This window comes from Saccopteryx bilineata, chromosome 2 (assembly GCF_036850765.1).
Source record: "Saccopteryx bilineata isolate mSacBil1 chromosome 2, mSacBil1_pri_phased_curated, whole genome shotgun sequence".
Lineage (NCBI taxonomy): Eukaryota > Metazoa > Chordata > Mammalia > Chiroptera > Emballonuridae > Saccopteryx > Saccopteryx bilineata.
The window spans coordinates 12,225,404-12,239,899 of record NC_089491.1 but is presented as its reverse complement, the minus strand read 5'-3'; the positions used below and the strand labels follow the sequence as shown (position 1 = coordinate 12,239,899).

Sequence of the window (14,496 nt, the reverse complement as noted above, 5' to 3'; positions counted from 1 at the left end):
GCCAATCGGAAGGCCCGAAGAACGACGGGGCCGCGAGAGGGACTTTCCGCGCTGGGGGGCCGAGTACGGACGGAGTGCCCGGGACTCGTGTCAGTGTCTGCTCCCAGGATATGGGGTGTGGAGCATCCTTATCGTTTGGGGTTCGGCTCCTCAGCTCCTCTCGGGCTGGGCTTCCACCATCTGCTGCCTGCGTGGGCCTTGAGTCCCCTCTGCACTGAAGCTTAGGTAAGTCCCTCCTAGGGATGTGCACCTCGCGTCCTTGGGGCCTTGAACACAGGTTTACTCTCCTTGCTTTAGGATGTGGGTGTTCCCCGGGGATCTCGCGTTCTCGTGATTTCGGTTACCTACTGTATACTGACCATTCACAGATTTCTCTCGTAAGCCCCAGATGGCTCTTCTGAGCTCCAGGGCCAACTGCCTAAAAGACATCTGTAATTGATTGTCCTGTTAATGTGCCTTTTAGTTACTTCAAGTTCATCTGCGGATCTGCTTACCTCATAGTCCTTGTATAGGTGAAGGGCATCATCCAAGACGCAGCTTTGCCACCAGAAAACTTCAGTGTCGTTCCTTACCTTCTTGTCAATCCAATTGCTTACTGGGTTCTCCGTACTTGAGAGCTGGTGTAACATATTGTGGTAGAACACACATAGTATTTATCATTTTAATAACTCATAAGTGTAACGATTCGTGGCACTCAGTATATTCACAATATTGAGTAGTCATAACCGTTGCTATATCTAACTTCATTCTTCTGTGTGTGGACAGCGTTTTTTCAGAACTTATGAGTTGAAAAGACTGTCCTTTCCCCATTGAATGGTCTTGGCACCTTTGTTGAAAATCAACTGACTATATATATGTGAGGATTTATTTCTGGACTCTTCAGTCTAGTACATTGAACTATATGTTACTTATGCTAGTAACATGTTTTAATTGCTATAGATTTGTAGTAAGTTTTGAGAATTTTTTTATTTTTCGAGATTGTTTTGGCTATTTCGTGCCCCTTGAAATTTCATATACATTTGAGTATCAGCTTTTACATTTCGAAGATCACTTTTGGTAGTATAGACAGCTTAATTTTTTTTTTTTTTTCCTGAATTTGGAAACGGGGAGGCAGACAGACTCCCGCATGCGCCCGACTGGAATCCACTCGGCATGCCCACCAGGGAGCGATGCTCTACCCATCTGCGGCGTTGCTTTGTTGCAACCAGAGCCATTCTAGCGCCTGAGGCAGAGGCCATGGAGCCATCCTCAGTGCCCGGGCCAACTTTGCTCCAATGGAGCCTTGGCTGCGGGAGGGGAAGAGAGAGACAGAGAGGAAGGAGAGAGGGAGGAATAGAGAAGCAAATGGGCGCTCCTCCTGTGTGCCCTGGCCGGGAATTGAACCTGGGACTCCTGCAATACAGGCCGACGCTCTACCAGTGAGCCAACCGGCCAGGGCCTAGACAACTTAATTTTAAATCTTTCTATCCTTAAATACAGAATGACTTTCCACTCAAATACCTTTTCTTTTTTTTTTTTTTAAATTTTTTTATTTATTTATTTATTTATTTTGGAGAGGAGAGGAAGAGACAGAGAGAGAGAGGAGAGACAGAGAGAGAGAGAAGGGGGGAGGAGCTAGAAGCATCAACTCCCATATGTGCCTTGACCAGGCAAGCCCAGGGTTTCGAACCGGCGACCTCAGCATTTCCAGGTCGACGCTTTATCCACTGCACCACCACAGGTCAGGCCAAATACCTTTTCATGTTGAGGAATTTTTTTCTGTAACTAGTTTTTTTGAGAGATCTTATGAAAAGGGAGTGTTGCCTGACCAGGGGGTGGCGCAGTGGATAGAGCATTGGGCTGGGATGCAGAGGACCCAGGTTCGAGACTCCGAGGTCGCCAGCTTGAGCGCGGGCTTATCTGGTTTCAGCAAAAAGCTCACCAGCTTGAACCCAAGATCGCTGGCTCTAGTAAGGGGTTACTTGGTCTGCTGAAGGCCCGTGGTCAAGGCACATATGAGAAAGCAATCAATGAACAACTAAGGTGTCGCAATGAAAAACTGATGATTGATGCTTCTCATCTCTCTCTGTTCCTGTCTGTATATCCCTCTCTCTGACTCACTCTCTGTCTCTGTAAAAAATAAATAAATTTTAAAAAAAAAGAAAAAGAAAAGGGATTGTAATCTGTTAGGTACCTTTTCTGTATCAATTGAGATGATCATATTTTTTCCCTTCACTTTTTCAAATGTAATATATATTGCATTGATTGATTTTATGTTAAACCTCCCTTGCATTCTTGGGATAAACCCCACTTGGTAATAGTAAATAATCCTTTTAATATGCTGTTGGTAGTGGGGAGAATGTAACATGTGAACTGGGGAAGAACATGTATTCTGCTGTTGTTGGGTAGATTGTTCTTTTTTGAATTTTTTTTTCTGTGAAAGGAGGGAAGAGGCCCTGGCCGGTTGGCTCAGCGGTAGAGCGTCGGCCTAGCGTGCGGAGGACCCGGGTTCAATTCCGGCCAGGGCACACAGGAGAAGCGCCCATTTGCTTCTCCACCCCTCCGCCGCGCTTTCCCTCTCTGTCTCTCTCTTCCCCTCCCGCAGCCAAGGCTCCATTGGAGCAAAGATGGCCCGGGCGCTGGGGATGGCTCTGTGGCCTCTGCCCCAGGCGCTAGAGTGGCTCTAGTGGCAACATGGCGACGCCCAGGATGGGCAGAGCATCGCCCCCTGGTGGGCAGAGCTTCGCCCCTGGTGGGCGTGCCGGGTGGATCCCGGTCGGGCGCATGCGGGAGTCTGGCTGGCTGTCTCTCCCTGTTTCCAGCTTCAGAAAAATGAAAAAAAAAAAAAAAAAAAAAAAGGAGGGAAGATAGTGAGGCAGACTCTTGCATGCGCCCCCACTGGGATCTACCCTTCAACCCCCTGTCTTGGGCCAATGGTCCAGTACCAAGCTATTTTTAGTGCCTGAGACTGGTGCCCTGGACCAATCTACCTATCTTTAGCTCCCCGCCACAGCACACTCCAACCTAATGAGCCATTGGATGTGGGAGGGGAAAAGGGAAAGAAGGGGGTGGGAGGAAGCAGATGGAATCTTCTCCTGTGTGCCCTGACCAGATTTCATCTGGGGGTGTCTGTACAACTGGCCAATGCTCTATCCACTGAGGCACTAGCCAGGCAGATTGTTCTTTATAAAGTCTGTTAGGTGTACTTGATTTATTGTGACATCCAAGTCCCCTATTTCCTTAACTTTTATTGCTTGTTCTATTACCTTATTAAAAATAGGGTATTGACCCTGGCTGGTTGGCTCAGTGGTAGAGCGTCTGCCCAGCATGTGCAAGTCCCAGGTTTGATTCCCAGTCAGAGCACACAGGAAAAGTGCCGGTCTGCTTCTCCACCTTTCACCCCTCCCCTTTCTCTCTATCTCTCTTTTTCCCTCCCTCAGCCAAGGCTCCATTGGAGCGAGGTTGGCTCAGGTGCTGAAGATGGCTTCATGGCCTCTGCCTCAAGTGCTAGAATGGCTCTGGTTGCAACAGAGCAACACCCCAGAGGGGCAGAGCATCACCCCCTAGTAGGCTTACCTGGTGGATCCCAGTTGGTGCATGCGGAAGTCTGTCTCTCTGCCTCCCTATCACTTCAGAAGAAAAAAAAAAAAGGAAATAGGTTATTGAAGTTTCAGCTATTGTAGAACTTTTTATTTTTCCCTTCATTCAGCCCATTTTTTCATTATATATTTTGATGATGTTAATAGATGTGTAAATGTTTATAGTTTTTGTATTATCTGCTTTATTGAACCTTTTCTTAGTATGTAATATCCTTCTTTGTCTCTTGTAACCTTTTTAAAAAATTTAAAGTCTGCTTTGCATGATCTTAGTATATAATCCCCACAGCTCACTTTTGGTTACTATTTGCATAGAATATCTTTTTTTTTTTTTAATCTTTTCACTTTCAACCTATTAATGTCTTTAGATCTAAAGTGAATTTCTTTCTAGACTGCATGTAGTTGGATCATGACTTTGTTTGTTTGTATTTATGTTTGTTAAATCTATTCTGCCCATCTCTGTCTTCTGATTGGAGGGTTATAGCAATTTACATAATAAGTGGATTGCCGATAGTGAAGGATTTATTTCTGCCATTTTGCTATTTGTTTTCCATAGGCCTTATAGCTTCTGTGTGTTTTCTTTATTACTGCCTTTTTCTGTGTATACTTTATTTTTATAGTGAAATACTTTGATTCACCTGTCACTTTCTTCCATATAATTTTCTTTCAAGACTTTCTTTGTAGTTCCCATGAGAATTATATTGAATAGCCAAAACTTATAACAATCTAATGGAATTGGTTGCAACTTCAGTACCATACAAAAACTTCTCATAGCTCTTTCCCCTCTTTCCCCTCTTCTCATTATGGATGTTATAGATTACATCTTTAAACTTTGTATGTCCAGTAATATAAATTAATATTTTTATGCATATCTTTTATGGAGAAAATAAGAATTTGACTTAGAAAATATAATTATAGTAATACTTGCTTTTATAATTGTCCATGTATTACTCTTTTTTTAAAAAAAGAATTTTTTTAATTACCTGTGACATTAAGCTTAGGTTTTTTTTTTTTTTAATTTTATTTATTCATTTTAGAGAGGTGAGGATGGGGGAATATGGGCAGAGGGAGGAGCAGGAAGTATCAACTCCCATATGTGCCTTGACGGGGCAAGCCCAGGGTTTTGAACTGGCGACCTCAGTGTTCCAGGTTGACGCTTGATCCACTGCACCACCACAGGTCAGGCCTGTCCATGTATTACTCTTGAAAGATCTTTATTTCTTCATATAGCTTCTAGTTATTTTCAAGTTGTTTTTTGTTTGTTTGTTTGTTTTAGTGAGAGATTGAGAGAGAAAGAGAGATGAAAAGAGAAGCATCAGTTCACAGTTGTATCACTCTTACTCATTGATTGCTTCTCATATGTGCCTTGATGGTGGTGGGAGTGCTCCAATCGAGCCAGTAACCCCTTGCCCAAGCCAATGACCTTGGGCTTCAAGCCAGTGACCATTGGGGTCTAGCCAGCAACCATGGGATCATGTCGATGATCCTACGCTCAAGCTGGTGACCTCGTGCTCAAGCTCATGAGCCTGGACTCAAGCCAGGTGAGCCCATGCTCAAGCCAGTGACTACAGGGTTTTTAACCTCAGCATCTCAGGTCAACGCTCTGTCCACTGAGCTATCACTGGTCCAGCTCAAGTGTCTGTTCACATTAACTTGAAGGATTCCTCTTAGCATTCTTGAAGGGTAGGTTCAGTTGTAACTAATGGTAATGAAATCCATTAGCTCTTTATAAATTAGAGAGTTTATTAATTTCTCCCTCATTTCCCCCCTTTCTCCCTCTTATTTATTTATTTCTTTTCCGAGAGAGACAGGAAAACAGAGAGAGGGCCAGATAGGGACAGACAGACTGAAGGGAGAGAAATGAGAAGCATCAGTTCTTCATTGTGGCACCTTATTTGTTCATTGATTGCTTTCTCATATGAGGGTGGTACTAAGCAGAGTGAGTGACCCCTTTCTCAAGGCAGCGACATTGGGCTTCTAGCCAGTGACCGCACACTCAGGCCGGATGAACCTTTTGTCAGGCTGATGAACCTGCACTCAAGCTGGCGACCTCGGGTTTTGAACCTGGGCCCTCCATGTCCCAGCCTGACGCTCTATCCACTGCACCACCACCTGGTCAGGCTCTTCTTCAATTTTGAAGGACAGTTCTGCTGGCTATAGAATTCTTTGTCAATGGTTTGTTTGTTTGTTTTTCCTTCAGCACTTTGAATATTATCAATCCTCTGCTTTCTGGTTTACAGGGTTTAAGATGAGAAATTGGCTGATTATTTTATGTTGATCCCTTGTATGTGAATAGTGACCTTTCTTGCGCTGCTTCCAAGATTCTTCTCTTTGGCTTTCTACTGTTTGATAATTATTCGTTCTCTCCTTTCTTTCTTCTCCTGAGTTTTCCTGAGACTCCCACAAGGGTATATTGTTTCTCTTGATAGTGTCCTACATATCTTTATGCCTTATGTTTTTTTTTCTTTTCCCCCCCCCTCTTCCCCTCAGATGGAGTATGAAACACAGGGAACTCCTCTCCCTACCTACACAACAATTGTCCTGGCAGAAACCGAAGAAACTATTTTGGAACTCTGGAGTCTACTTGAAAACTTGCATCTTCCAAGGGAACACATGGTAAATTGAGGTTAATTTCAGTCAGTGTCAGCCTTCATTGTGATAGTACCTCCCCATCTCCTATCCTTCCAGCCCATAGCAAGCGGCCATGTTTATCTTCAAGTGCACTTGCTCTAGCCAGGATTGGAAATAAGAACTTTGTTCTTCAAATACTGGGGTTCTGTGTTATGATTGTTGATTTTTGCTTTTCAGTTCTGAGGAGCTGGCATAGAGGCTGCTGTCATTGTTTCACATAAAGTATACTAGTTTCCAGGAGATTTAAAGAAACATAACCTGTTTTGCTTGTTTGGTTGTTGTTTTGTTGTTTTGTTTTTCTTTTTTTACATCATTTGGGAACCAGACATTTAAGGATTAGGACATTCAAAAGCAACCACTTAGATGGTGGAAATTAGGTAGCCTCTATGTATAACCAGGGAAAAATGAAGGTTCAGATAAAACCTGAGAACTCAGGCTTTCACCTCAGGAGGATCCTGATACCTTACACAGAGACATTCTTCAAAAATTAAAACAAACAAACAAAAAACTACAGCAACTCCTGGAGCAGGGGTGGAATCTGATTTCTTGACTACCACATTACAAATTTCAAATGTTAATTTTTCTTTTCTTTTTTTCTTTTATTTTTTGTGTGATGGGTGGTGGGGGACAGACAGATAGGAAGGGAGAGAGATGAGAAACATCAATTCTTTGTTGTGGCACCTTAGTTATCATTGAGTGCTTTCTCCTATGTGCCCTGTCCGAGGGGCTCCAACTGAGCCAGTGACCCCTTGCTCCAGCCAGTGACTTTGGCTCAAGTCAGTGACCTTGGGCTTCAAGCCAGTGACCTTTGGTCTCAAGCTATTGACCATGAGGTCATGTCTATGATCCCATGCTCAAGCTAGTGACCCTGCGCTCAACCTGTTGACCCTGTGCTCAAGCTGGTGATCTTGGGGTTTCAAGCCGGGGTCCTCTGCGTCACAGGCCAACACTCTATCCACTGCACCAGCGCCTGGTCAGGCAAATGTTCAATTTTCAATAAGAATTGCAAGGCAAACAAAGAAACTGGAAAGTATGGCCCATTTTTTTTTTTTTTTTTTTTTTTTACAGAGGCAGAGATAGACAGGGACAGACAGACAGGAACGGAGAGAGATGAGAAGCATCAATCATCAGTTTCTCGTTGTGCGCGTTGCGACTTCTTAGTTGTTCATTGATTGCTTTCTCACATGTGCCTTGACCGTGGGCCTTCAGCAGACCGAGTAACCCCCTGCTGGAGCCAGCGACCTTGGGTCCAAGCTGGTGAGCTCTTTGCTCAAGCCAGATGAGCCCGCGCTCAAGCTGGCGACCTCGGGGTCTCGAACCTGGGTCCTTCCACATCCCAGTCCGACGCTCTATCCACCGCGCCACCACCTGGTCAGGCAGTATGGCCCATTTAAAGGAACAAAATATATCAACAGAAACTATTTCAGAGAAAGTCCAGATTTCAGATCTATTTGACAAAGACTTTAAAACTATCATTAAAGAGGTAGAAATTTCAAAAAGAAACAAAAATGAAATTTTGTATTTGAAAAGTGTAACAAAAATGAAAAAAATTAGTAGAGGAGTTAAAAATCAGATTTAAGTAGGCAGATGAAAGAATCAATAGACTTGAGGATATTTCTCTTTTAAGTAGTTCTTGAAAGATATTTTTTCTTTCCCATTTTTTTTTTTAATTTTTAAAAAATTTTTTATTCATTTTGAGAAAGAGAGGAGAGGGAGCAAGAGAGAGACAGATAGAAGGGGGGAGAATAGGAAGCATCAACTCCCATGTGTGCCTTGACCAGGCAAGCCCTAGGTTTTGAACTGGCAACCTCAGTATTCCAGGTTGACACTTTATCCACTGCGCCACCACAGGTCAGGCTTCATTCTGTGGACAAGCCCTGCCGGGGGTGAGGATAACGGAGATGCAAAGACCCGACTCCGCGGACCAGGTTCAGTGACACATATCCATTTTATTCAGGAAGTAAACTAGCTTATATACAAGGGTTCAGCCAATAGGATGTTATACTAGGACAAATGGCCAAAAAAGGTCAGAAGGCTGTCTGGCTAGCGCTGAGTCATTTCCGTATAGCGGGCGAGCTCCCTCCAGGGTGTGCCAGGAAAGGTTTATCCTTGCTGGAGTGTTCTTACAGCATTGCATCAGCTATAGCTGCCAGGTAAATGCTCTGCACTCTACCTACATCTTTCCTATTTTCTTTTTTTTTTTTTATTTTTTTATTTTTTTATTTATTTATTCCTTTTTAGAGAGGACAGAGAGAGAGAGAGAGAGAGAAGGGGGGAGGAGCTGGAAGCATCAACTCCCATATGTGCCTTGACCAGGCAAGCCCAGGGTTTCGAACCGGCGACCTCAGCATTTCCAGGTCGACATTTTATCCACTGCGCCACCACAGGTCAGGCAAATTATTTTTTATTTTTTATTCATTTTAGAGAGGAGAGGGAGAGACAGAGGTGGGGAGAGACAGAGAGAGAGAAGGGGGGAGGAGCTGGAAGTATCAACTCCCATATGTGCCTTGACCAGGCAACTTTCCTATTTTCTAACACAGTACTTAAAGCCTTTCTGATCTTAGCCTCCAAACTGTTCTATGTACAGACCCATCTCTCCATCCCCGTTTTCCCTTCTGTACTCCTATGGGAATGGATTTTTGAAAAACCCAGATCTTATATTGGCACTGTCCTTAAAAACCTATTATATAAGGGCTCCCATATATCTATGGATTAAACTTCATTTTCCTTGTGTTAGCATTCAGGGACCTTCTCATTCTGACTCTAGTTTGCCACAGCACTTTCAGACCAGTCCCATATTCCACTCATACACCCTAACCATATGTTCTAAGATACAAAGCGGCACGCCGTAAAAAGGTGAGCATAATTGTAAACAAAAAATTTTCTGTGATTGGATAAAATGTTAAGACATATAGGATTGGTGGACATTGAGATAGACTATATATATATAAAGTCTATTTAAAAAATGGAAGCCCAGATAAAAATGGTATGTATGTCACCACTAACCTAGTAGTCAACATTGCATCTAATATAATGGACCATGTAGTATAAAACATAACCCATGATGTGCTACCCACAAATGTTTGACTTTTTATTTTATTTTTTACAGAGACAGAGACAGAGTCAGAGAGAGGGATAGACAAGGACAGACAGACGTGAACGGAGAGTGATGAGAAGCATCAATCATTAGTTTTTCATTGCGCGTTGTAACACCTTAGTCATTCATTGATTGCTTTCTCACATGTTCCTTGACCGGGGGCCTTCAGCAGACCGAGCAACCCCTTGCTGGAGCCAGCAACCTTGGGTCCAAGCTGGTGAGCCTTGCTCAAACCAGATGAGCCCGCACTCAAGCTGGCGACCGTGGGGTCTCGAACCTGGGTCCTTCTGCATCCCAGTCCGATGCTCTATCCACTGCGCCTTAAGTACAAATTTCCCTGCCTGTACCCGAAAACTTGCTTCCACAAGAGGTCACTAAGTTTCTTCTTCTAGAAGCTTTGTTTTCTTGAGATATGACTTCCAATGATATCTCAAGGATCAACAGATTAAAGTCAAGCCTGACCAGGTTAAAAATTACTTAGGGGCATAACAAGCAGATGTAATGCGTAGCCCTGGATTTGATACTAACTTGGGAAAAATAGCTATTAAATAAATGTTTGCAGACAACAGAAAATTCAATCATAGGTAGGTATTAAATGAGAGAAAAATTTACTGAAGCGTTACTGATTCTGGAAATTCAGCAGTAAAAATTATTAGGTTGATAGAAAATTTGAATATGATCTAGGAATTAGATGAGAGAAAAATTTACTGAATTAGTGTAATGTCGGTGGCTGAGGCCAGGCAGGTTCACATTGGTTTCGGGCAGACGGCAGAGAAACTGCAGAGCCAAAAAGCGTTGAGCCATTCTTTTTAATAAAGTCTCACAATGGCAGTTGAGCACACAGGCAGGGTAAAATAAACCACTTCTCAGGCAAACAAACAACAAAATGGCCCCTCACAGTGGCAGGTAGGCAATCTGAGCATCCGCAATCCCCAACTTCTCCCCAGCGAAAGCTCCCATAGCAAGGGTCGGGAACCTATGGCTTGCGAACCAGATGTGGCTCTTTTGATGGCTGCATCTGGCTCACAGACAAATCTTTAATAAAAAAAATAATATGTTAAAAATATAAAACATTCTCAGCCCTGGCTGGTTGGCTCAGTGGTAGAGTGTCGGCCTGGCGTGCAGGAGTCCAGGTTCGATTCTCGGCCAGGGCACACAGGAGAAGCGCCCATTTGGTTCTCCACCCCTCCCCCTCTCCTTCCTCTCTGTCTCTCTCTTCCCCTCGTGCAGCCAAGGCTCCATTGGAGTAAAGTTGGCCCGGGCGCTGAGGATGGCTCCATGGCCTCTGCCTCAGGCGCTAGAATGGCTCTGGTCGCGACAGAGCAACGCCCCAGATGGGCTGAGCATCGCCCCCTGGTGGGCATGCTGGGTGGATCCCGGTCGGGTGCATACGGGAGTCTGTCTGACTGCCTTCCCGTTTCCAACTTCAGAAAAATACACAAAAGACAACAACAACAAAAAACATTCTCATGTATTACAATCCATTTCCTACCACTCATGTTCATGGTTGCAGGTGTTTGGACCAATCACAGCTGTCCTCCAGGACAGCACCAAATTTTTATTGGATAATGCGTAATGTACACGGGTCGTTGTATGGCCCTCACGGAATTACATTTTAAAATATGTGGCGTTTATGGGTCTCTCAACCAAAAAGGTTCCTGACCTCTGACCCATAGCCTTATATAGGTTATGCACACATGCATCTGCCATGTGCTCACACATTAATCAAGCAAAGTGCTTACACCTGGTAACCCCAGGCGCAAGCCTAACAGGGCTGCCTCACAATTAGTAATATTGAATAAGGTATATTTCTATCCTGTGTGATCTCATCTTGAAAAACACTATGTCAAACACACAAAGAAGGGTGTATATTAAAGTATTGACATTGGGGATAGGGAAGTGATGATTTTATTTTTTTATCTCATATTTTTTTCTCCAAGGCATACTACACTGATTCTCTAATGCTTTTAAATTTTTTTCTTAAGATTATACTGTATATACCTTGTCATGTACATATGAATCGTGAAATACATGAGCGTATGTTACCAGAATATTAAAAGTTTGGTCATGGTGTTAGGAGTTCAGGGCATTTCACTTTCTTCTTAATATTATATATATTATTTGAATATGTCTAAATGGCTGTGTGTTATTATTATGTAAGTGTATAAGGAGAAAATGAACAAATTATTATCCCGAGGGAGTTCAGCAAGTCTAATGTAATAGACAAGTCACAAAGAAGACTTGAACAGAGCGCAGCTTTTTCTCTGGGTGATTTGGATGCATTATACACAGGAAAACATTAGGAATGAATCATTCACCAGGAAAAGAACATAGGCTATTTGAATTAAAAAAGGAAAAGAGTAGGAAAAGGTGGTAGAATTATTTTATAAATTATCGAGACTTAAGTAGCACCTTTAATAATCATTGCTTTTCTTTCCAGCTACATTGTAAATTTATTCAGGACAGAGTCTTTAAACTTCATTATATTGTCATTGCTCTGTATACCACTTTTGAATGATTTTTGAATAAAATGCCAGTCGCATTTTCAATTAATACTGATACAGCCATGTTCATTTCTGTCCTATTGTGTCTCAAATAATTTCAAGGGATGTGGATGGTTTGGCCAGTGCCACTTGGACTTGAGAGTCAGAAGTTTTACTTCTAGACTGAACTCTATAACTTAGGCTGGACTCCTTTGTTAAATGAGAAAACTCATATTCTCACGTGTTTGTTGTAAAGCCAAAGGACATAATCTGGGACCCATCACAATCCTTGGCACATCTGTGCACCCTCAATAAATGCCAGGTGAGTTGGATAACATTGTTGAGTGCTTTTGAAAAAACACTCCACTTGAAAGGTGAGCAGAGGATTCTTTGCTCTAGCATAGTACACCTCTCCTTAGGCTTAACAGGTGCTTACCAGTCTGCTTTCCCAAGCCCCCAAACCCCCCATCCTGCTTTCAGTCTCTCATGTAGTCACATAGCCACTGCCTTTCCAAGCCCAGCCACTATGGAAATGTTCTGTGTGCCTCAGAGCAGATTTTGCGCAAGCGCAAACGCCGGAGGTGGGCTAAAGACCCAGGTGGGGCTTCGAGAAGAGGAAGTACGCCCTCGTTGCCTTTTACTGGGCCAATGGCGCGGCGCGGCTCAACCACGGACCTATAAAACTGGGGAGGAGGCGGGCGGAGGGCGGAAGAAGTTCTCACGTGAGTAGGGGGCGGGGAAGACGGGGGCAGGGCGGCTCGGGAGGCCCAGGCTACGGGGCCTCCGGGACGGCGAACGGCGGGCGGCGGAGGAGGAGACGGCTGGTCGGGTAGGGCCGTGTTTTCTCTCCACCCACCTCCTTTCCACCAAGCTCGGGGGGATCCTCTGACGGCCTCTGCCGGGAGCCAACCTATGTTCTCATCCCTCAGGGCTGGGCCGGCGAGACTGCGCTCAGCTCCCTCGATGTACCGGGTTGTGAGGGGAGCTGTGATTGGGGGGAGGGGGAGCTGCGGCAGAGGGGAGAGGGCGCATGCGCAGGGGGGAATGCTCCCGTAGCCCCTGCCCGAACCGGTTCCCCCTGTCGCGGGTGGGTGTCGGTCTTCAGACTCCTGCACTGACGGCCGGCCCTCTGGCCCCCCAGCGAAGCGGGTTTGTCTTTTGAGTTTGTTTTGGGGCAGGTCTAATGTGGGAATCGGCCGCTCCCTCCGCCTCAGTTTCTCCCTATTGCACTCAGGGCGTGTGTCTGATTTAGGCTGATCTCGGGCTCGGCCTGCCTTTCTGGCTGCGCCTAATTTGAAAGACTTGAGTTTATTTCGTTGGTTCTGCCATCTCGTGTTGGTCTTATCATCTCATTTTCACCGCCTGCAATTAAAGTGTCCCCGGTATCCCACTCGCCCCATCTTTAAAATATCTGCGCCTAGTATCTCCTTGTTGTGTCTTGAGTCGCGGGAACCTTCAGGGTTTCAGGTGTTGAACCTGGGGATAACCCGACTTCCAGGAGTTCGCTGTCAATTGCCTGGTAGTGCTTTGGTCCTTAACATTTCAGACTTAACAGCTGCACCTACTTTAACAGGCATCTCCATACCAGGGTTACTAGGGTATTCTTTTAATTTATTTTGAAAGCAACAGTGATGATACTAGTGTTCACACTGGTAGTTCTCCGTTAGTTCAAAATCCTTTTCCAGTTTGAATATGAGGTCGTTGAGCTTTTGTTGCTTTTATTAATGGGGGGAAAAAACTGTCAGGGACAGGTTTCACAATTCGTTTGATATTTTCATTCCAATAAACACCTGTATTCACATATGTGTAACTGGAGTAGTAAGTCCCGAGCCGGTGTGTGTGTGTGTCACCAGCTGCTTTGTTTGTTTAGGAAGTAAAAAACAATGGAGGGTGAATTGAACTGTGTCACATTAAACTGATGTTTGAAAAGTAGTTGAAAAAAGCTTAGGTGTCAAGGAAGTGCACATTCGACTTTATTTTTTTTTAAACAAAGGACCTGTTGGCCTTAATTCAAGTGTGTGGAGAGTGCTGGTTTATATATATTGAAAGCTTTCAAGTAGGGTTTACTTAAAAATTAAATGAATAGGGGAGAGAATTCTTTATAGTTTTTCTTTGTAAAGCTCAGTTTGCACTAAATAAAAATTGCATCCATGATTTGTATTTATTGGTAACATTTAATTCACAAGTAGCTTTCATAGCATTTGTAGACTCAAATTTGTAATTAAAATTAAACTTGCTATTTTTGGTACACTTCCTTTTCTTAGTTTTATAGCCTAGTTTACAGTTAATTAACTCCCTGGCGTTAAGGTGTATATTTGTCTGGATAGTTAACCTGTCAACTGTATGTGAATTTTGGCATTTTTGTCATAGTATTCTATTAGCTGTTTACAGGTGTTTAATTTGGATTAAATGGAAATTTAGTGACACTGTAAAAGTGAAGACACCTGCTTCCTATCTTTTCTACCGTGTATTGTAAGAAGTATATTATGACATTATCTGCATGAGGGGGACATGATTTTCCACAAATATATAAGGTCTACTGGAAAGTTCTGTCCGTTTCTATCACAACAAATTTCAACACGTAAGCACATGTTTATTTGGCGCATGTGTGCCTCTCTATTTTTATCACTTAATGTACACATACTGACATAGCAAATTAACTAAAAGTTGATTCACGTTAGTCTTATGTGTGAAGCCATAATGTACCCAT

The 14,496-nt window shown here is 43.6% G+C and overlaps 1 protein-coding gene across 5 annotated transcripts in view; it reads left to right on the top strand.

The window, feature by feature from the left end:
* Positions 1-89: 89 nt before the first annotated feature.
* Positions 90-14,496, top strand: part of RABGAP1 (RAB GTPase activating protein 1) — a 186,017-nt gene continuing 171,610 nt past the window's right edge. The window contains exons 1-2 of one of the 5 annotated variants that reach the window (XM_066256280.1): positions 90-225; positions 6,066-6,191. The gene's annotated coding sequence lies outside the window, so the exon portion shown is untranslated. Of the gene's footprint in view, positions 226-6,065; positions 6,192-12,519; positions 12,616-12,879; positions 12,936-14,496 lie in introns of those variants that run through there. The other 4 variants (XM_066256279.1, XM_066256283.1, XM_066256281.1 and 1 more) reach the window with 4 other exon arrangements.